Here is a 7,406-nt window from a genome sequence, read left to right as displayed (position 1 = left end):
CCAATGGCTTAACAGAATATAGTCAGGCTGGAAATATATATATATATATATATATATATTTTTTTTTCTGGGCTTGTGAATTGTAGGCTGGTTTTTCTTTGCTTTAATGTCTAAAAGCCACTTATGGGTGATATTATTTGTCTTTCTGGGTCTGGGTTACCTCACTCAATATGATGTTTTCTATATCCATCCATTTGCCTGCAAATTTCAAAATGTTATTTTTTTCGCTGTGTAGTACTCCATGGTGTAAATACACCACGTCTTCTTTATCTATTCTTCGATCAAGGGGCATTTCGGTTGTTTCCAGGTTATGACTATGACATTAATGCTGCTATGAACACTGCTGAGAACATGTCCTTGTCGCACGATTGAACACCCTTTGGGATACCTACAAGTGGTATTGCTGGGTCTTTAGGTAGATTGTTTCCTAACTTTCTGAAAAATTGTTTCCTACTTTTCTGAAAAAATCACCGTACTGATTTCTAAAGCAGCTGTACCAGTTTGCACTCCCACCAGCAATAGAGGAGTGTTTCCCCTTACCCCACATCCTCTCTAGCATAAGCTGTCATCAGTGTTTCTGATCTTGGCCATTCTTTCAGGTGTAAGATGGAATCTCAGAGTTGTTTTGATTTGTATTTCTCTTGGTAAGGATGTTGAGCATTTCCTTAAGCGTCTTTCAGCCATTTTTGATTCCTCCGTTGAGAGTTCTCTCTTTAGGTCTGTATGAGCACTTACGTATGCTTGTGTGTGCACCTGCATTTGTCTCTGTGTGTGTATTCACCCGCCCTTCAGGTGAGTAAGTGCCAAAATTAGAAGCAGGAGAAAGCAGGGCACTCTCTTTTTGTATGGCTCAGCTGCCTCTGGAGGACTGCATTTTCCAGAGCTCCAAGCATCCATGTCCGACACCACACAGGAATCTGTAACTGTGAGGAAGAAAGCTGCATCCTGAAACAGGCAGAGTTCGGACTCTCAGTGTCTTTCCAGATTCCAGTGAACACCGGTGCCCATTAATGCAGCCATTTTCTCAAGCGGCTGACTGTAAATGAATCATTAATAATACAAATTCAAATCTCCTTCTGTGATGTCTAGGGGCTAGTGGCAAATGTTCGAGGGCTAACCTACTGTCTGGGAAAAGCTCTAACACTCTCCTGCTTGCTATACATAAATACACTTACATGTATTGCCTTCCGTCTAGGGAAATCAAGATGCTCTGCTATCAGCAGGCCCCAGACTAGAAGCCTGTTTTCAATATCCAGCCTGTTTACTTTGGGGACGAAGCAGCTGTTCATAAAGCAATTTACATTCCACAGGTGCTCCGTGGCTCTGACTAATTGATCCGGGATGTACAGCGGAAAGAATTGGAAGAGAATGTTGCCCGGCTGCCGTCTGCTGGACCACACCGCACTGCCAGAGAAATGCCAGTTGATAGCATTGTTAGACTTTCCATGTCTATGGCTGCTGGTTTGATTTGCATCTAGCCAGTCGTCAGGGCTGCGTTTTAATTTTTAGTGCCACCTGCTTTATGGCTATGTGGAGAGTGGGGAGGAAAGATTGCTTGGATGTTTATCCTTTTGGGCTAGTGCAGTTTATACGCTAGCTAGTCTTTGAAAGTTGGTGCGTAAGACACTAATAAAGTGACAGAAAAGGGAGATTAAATGAATTTTAATTGGATAGCTGACATAGACAATGGATTTGCCAAGGTTGCTATTCTCTCCAGTTTTAGAAATCCGTGTGCAGTCAGATGTTCTCATCGAAGCCAGAACCGGTAACAAATAACCCCACCTATAATCTTCCATGCTCAATGTCCGTCCATGTTCAGTGTTCTTTTGGGCCCAAGTTCTATTTGTTGGTAAATTGAGAAATGCTTACTGATCTCAACTGTGCCCTTAAACCTTGTTAGGAGCTTCTGGGCCTCTCAGTCTTCTCAGTGCGATGAAGTGGTGAAGGCGGCTGGTTGATTCAGAAGTGTTAGGTGCCAGGTGGTTCATATATCTAGAAATGAGTTCTACCTGGACTGTAGGAGGATTTTTGGTAGGTAGATAAAAGGCAGCATTCCTCAAGAACTTGTGAACCCAGTTCTGTTTTGCCAAAAGGAGTCGTTTCCGGCAGAAGGGAATGGTTGCCTGTGGTGTCTATTGGCATACCGAAGGTCATGCTGGCCTCTAGGCTCCCTCAGTATCATAGGTGCCTGTTACACAGTTCAAAGTCCACGCTGGCCTCCAGGCCCTTCCTCCCCCAGCTGCTTGTCCTCCTTATAACACACGACTTGTCCGCCCCGCTTTCTCTATTCCCACCCTTGCCACTCCCCCCATCTCTTGCTCTCTCTGTCTCTTGCTATCTGCTCTCTCTGGCTATGTTCTGTTTTTACTTCCTGTTATCCCTCACTTGCTCTCGCTCTTACTTTCTCTTCCTCTCTGTCATTCCCCACATAGATTCTCTCTCTTCCTCTGTCATTCCACACATACATTCTCTCTCTTGCTCTCTGGCTAACTCACTATCTCCACTACTCTCCCTTGCTCTCCTTAGTCCTGGCCGTATCCATTCTGCTTTCTTTTCTCTTTGCTCCAGTTAGACTCACCCAGGTGTCTCTGGATACTTTCTCTCTTGTTCACACCTCCACTCCAGCATAATGGAGCTGCATAATGGAGCAGTCATGTTGGTAATTTTTCTACCTTTTCCTTTTTCCTTCCTCCCTTCCTCCCTTCCTCCCTTCCTCCCTTCCTCCCTTCCTCCCTTCCTCCCTTCCTCCCTTCCTCCCTTCCTCCCTTCCTTCCTTCCTTTCTTTCTTTTTGGTTTTTGGTTTTTCGAGGCAGGGTTTCTCTGTAGTTTTGGAGCCTGTTCTGGAACTAGCTCTTGTAGACCAGGCTGGTCTTGAACTTGCAGAGATCTTCCCGCCTCTGCCTCCCGAGTGCTGGGATTAAAGGCGTGTGCCACCAGTGCCTGGCCATATTGATAGTTTCTTTATTGCACCCCATTGCATACAAAGGCATAAAATATGACTGGCAAATTTTTCTGTGTCCCTCACATATAAGGACATAAAATATTGGGATTGTATTTGAAGATTTCCCAGAGCTTGCTAGGCTTGCTTAGGAAAATTTTCAACTGAACATGTTATCTGAAATACCACACGATCCCCAGTTTGGTGTGTACATGCGCATGCGTGGACCAGAGGACAGCCTTGGATGTCAGTCCTCCCCTTTCACCTTATTTGACTCACGTTCCTTGTTGTTCCTTGTTGTCTGTGTGAGCCTGGCCAGCTGATCTGTGACCCTCTGGAGTTTCTCCTGTCCCCCATCTCCCTGTAGGAGCACTGCAGTTACAGCTGCTTGCTGATGTGGGAGTGATTTCTTATTAATAAAGAAACTGCCTCGGCCCTCATAGGACAGAAAATTAGGTAGGCGGAGTAGACAGAGGAGAATGCTGGAAAAAGGAAGCTTAGGAGGAGTCGCCATGATGCTCCCACTCCAGACAGACACAGGTTCAAGCTTTTACCTGAGTTCCAGAGATTCAAACTCTGGTCCACTGAGACATCTCCCCAGCTCCTCACAGTCTGTTTTTGTCTGTTTGTTTTGTTTTAACCTCTGGTTGTGGAGGACATCTGTTTAGCCTCCTTTGTACTGAGAGTGACCGTGTGTCGCAGCTGTCAATGAGATGGGGTGAGAGGTCTGACATTGAGGGCATCTGGGGGAAACATGGCTCTACTGATAAGACACGGTCTATTCATTTCCTGAATGGAGAATGATACCCGGAGCTATGGCAGCCATACTGTGAACATAAAACAGTAAGGACAAAGATAAAAAGCCAGTATGTCAAGGGTGCTGGGATAAATGGATGGATGGAGCCTGGCTCTTTGATGATATGGCTGAACTGATCCAACTGCACTGGCCCGAGTCACATCTTTCCAGATTTTATGCTACAGTAACTAAATGTCTATTGCTAGAATTCTGCTGGCTGAGTTGTTTCTTATAGCCAGGAGCATTTCCAAACAGTCCTGATGTCAAACCAATCAATCAGCCAACCAACCAGCCCATTTTCTCATTTCTGCCCCCTCCTGTTTTTCCTCTTATAGTCTCTCAGTTACGTCTTAGCTGTTCTGCCGCCTAAGCCAGACTCTTGGGCATCTTCCCCAGCCTCCTGTGTCTGTTCTTATATGTGCGCTAATCTCATGATAAGGGCTCCATCCTCATGATCTAATCACCTTTAAGAGGGTCATCTCCAAATAGTATCCTTCTGGAAATTAGGGTTTTACTATGGACAATTTGAAGAAAGACATTCAGTCCTGGGCATTTACTCCAACTTCTCATGTTACAGTAATGGCACTGAGATGCAAAACTGAGTAATCACTGCGCTGGACTGTAGAGTTAACTAAGATACGGTGGCTTCCTCAAAGGTTTTATGTCAGCTCCTGAGCTGAGGGAACCAGTCATGTCATAGTTGGCTGCATTGAATCTATACATGATCCATGATCAGGAAGCAAGGTTCAGGAAGCATGAGTAATCCATGATCAGGAAGCAAGATTCAGGAAGCATGAGGAGTTTTGAACGATTTGTCTTTTGACTTAAAGAAATGAGAATAAATTTATGATTGAAATCCTTCAGTCATACCAATGTGCTCTGTTCAGGTTCCATTATTTCTCTGAGGGAAAAGAAGGTGATAGGGCCATTCTTGACCAGGAATATGAATGTGTGCCAAAATGCTTTTTCACTGTGTTGGTGAATATTGTCAACCTGATTGAACAGAGAGACGCCCAGGAGATTATTAGACACATTTCTGTGTGTTTGCACGAGGGCATTTCCTGAGAGGACTGATCTGTGGGAGAGCAACTTGATGTGGAAAGACCAAGGTGGGCAACCTCAGGGCTGGTGGAATAGAAGTGGCTAAAGAGAAAGTCGGCATGAGACAGATCCATCCATCTGGGCCTCTGTTACTGCCGTCACTGCCTGGAGACACCAGACTCCAGCTTCTTCAGCCTTGCAGTGTGGACTCACACAGCAACTCCCAGGGAGCTTTGTAAACCTTCCCATTCCCAATGCGATGCCACTGGCCCACCTTCTTCCAAGATTCTACCAGACTACCCAGCTGCTATCACGTAAGCCAATGACTAGGCCCTTTTCATAACCTTATGAAATTATGCTGGTTCTGGTTTCCTTTCACTCTAACCAAAAACAACTTCAGGAAAGAAACCTGTGCTATTTGGATTGCTTTCCTGGGTCACGGTTCACCATTGAGGGAAATCTGGGCAGGAACTCAGACAGGAACGATGGAGGAATGGAGCTTGCTGGTTTACTCCCTGGATCAGGCTCAGCCAGCTTTATGGTATAGTTTTGGATCACTTGCCCAGGGAATGGTTCTACCTACAGTGACTGAACACCCTACATCAATTAAAAATCAAGACCACCTCTGTAGACATGTCCACAGACCATCATAAAGACAACCACTCAATTGACACTCCCCACCCCTTCAGGTGACCCTAGGCTAACCAGGACAATGGTTCTCTCCTTCTCTCTCTCCTCCTTTTCTTCTTTATTGAAAAAAAGGTGATCGTTTCTCTTGGATGCAATGTTGAGTAGATGAGGAGTCTACATCTCTAGCCATCACACAAGACACCTGAACTGGGGCTGGAGAGAGTGCTCAGTGGCGCTGAGAATGTACCTTTCTTGCAGAGGACCTGAATTCAGTTCTTAGCATTCATGTTAGGGGGCTTAAAACCACCAGTAACTCCAGCTCCAGGAGATCTGATGCCTTTGACCTCCGTGGACACCTGTATTCATGCTCACATAACCACATGCAAGCATACATATAGTTAAAATATTTTTTTTTTTTTTTTAGAAAGGAGAGCTATAAGCTATTTCTTATTTGTTTCTCTTTTTTGATCTGGTGCTCAGCTCTCATTGAATATTTTTGCTATTGAGTTATGTTTTTATTTATTCAGTAGCTATTGGGAGAGCTTACCTGTATCAGACACCAAAAGAGATGTTCCCCAGCAAAGGGTTACTTTACTGATGCCCCGGACATTGGCTTTCAAAACTGAGCAAAGACAATTAGCACATCGTGAAGCTACATTAGAACAGCGGTATAAGTGTGGTGTGCTATTTTCTTGATTGGCTTTCTTTGTCAGGCTGTGCTGCAGGACACGTTGAAGTGCTTAGTAGAGTGGCGCGCACTCAAGTGGGCGTTCAACCCATATCGAGAGCGATGACGGTGATGGCTGTGATCATAGCGACAGGGAAGAGGGAGCCAGGGCACCTTGCAATTTGCCGTAAACAATGGCAATTGCCCAGCAGCGTCTGTTGATGTTGACTTCCCGGTGAGTGCTCGAAACTGATAATTAACTGGAGAGAATGCCGCGAACTCTCTCTGTCACGGGCAACCTCTAATCCAGCCGAACAGTGGCAATCAGTGTGGTGTCTGGAATAAACCATTAATTGCACGAATTATGGTGCTTCGTGGCAATTATAAATCCCCAAAGGGGGACATCTTGGGAGAAGAATACCTGTGGAGGCGGTCGGAGTGAGATCAGTGCGGTAATGGGCACTGAATGGGGTCGGTGCGGTCTATGGTGTTTGCTTCTGTTGCCCTGAGGCCGTATCCGCTGCCTCATTGTGGCCTAGGATCCCAGCAGTCTTGCTATGTTTTTGTTTTTGGTTATTCAGATATGCTGAGCCCATCTCCAGTACAAAGGAAAGAGAGCTGTTCTTAGGATATTGCCCGAGAACCTGGATCTGTCCTCTGAGCTGAGCCTGGGGCAGTACGTTCCATTTCTCAGTCAGCTGTTGAAGGGATAGGTGTCTGCTGTCTCTCGTGTCACTAGCAACGGAATTCTCGGTGAGTCCAATAGCCTCGTGTTTCACACACGAATCTACAACATCTGCAGTGGGTCCTCATGCTGGCACTATTTCCAAGTGCATTTACTTTTATTTCTTCACTGTTTCATAAAGGGGTGACATTAGATCAAATGTCAACCAAAACAAAGTCATTTAGTGCGAATCTGTCCTCCTTTCTTAGCCAAGAGCCCCTCCTCAGATTGGGGTCTTCAGGTCACTTATTTCAAATTAGTACTTGAGTAAGGACAGGAAGCAGCCTTGTCTGAGTCTCTGTCTTCTGCCAGGGCAATCAAAAGCAAGGGGTAGAGAAGAGAGGAGCAGAAGTGGCTGACTTGTGGAGCAGGGGAGCAGTGGTTGCCATCTGGAGAGTGAACTCTTTGGGCTCAGAAGGTGCTGAGTCTTCTCCTATCATGGGAGGGAAAAATAATCAAACACAAATGATAATGTTTATCTCCGGGGAGGGGGGAGGGGACCCGTCTATTGTTATGCCATGCTTTTAAGAGTCCAGGCGTTCAGACCACAACGACAGTTACCTGGAGAAGACAGCTAATCTTTACAACCATAATTTTTGGGGGGCGGGTG

This window comes from Alexandromys fortis, unplaced genomic scaffold, assembly GCF_014885135.2.
Source record: "Alexandromys fortis isolate MF-2015 unplaced genomic scaffold, M_Fortis_MF-2015_v1.1 scaffold_0, whole genome shotgun sequence".
Taxonomy (NCBI): Eukaryota; Metazoa; Chordata; class Mammalia; order Rodentia; family Cricetidae; genus Alexandromys; species Alexandromys fortis.
This window is presented reverse-complemented; position numbering follows the sequence as displayed.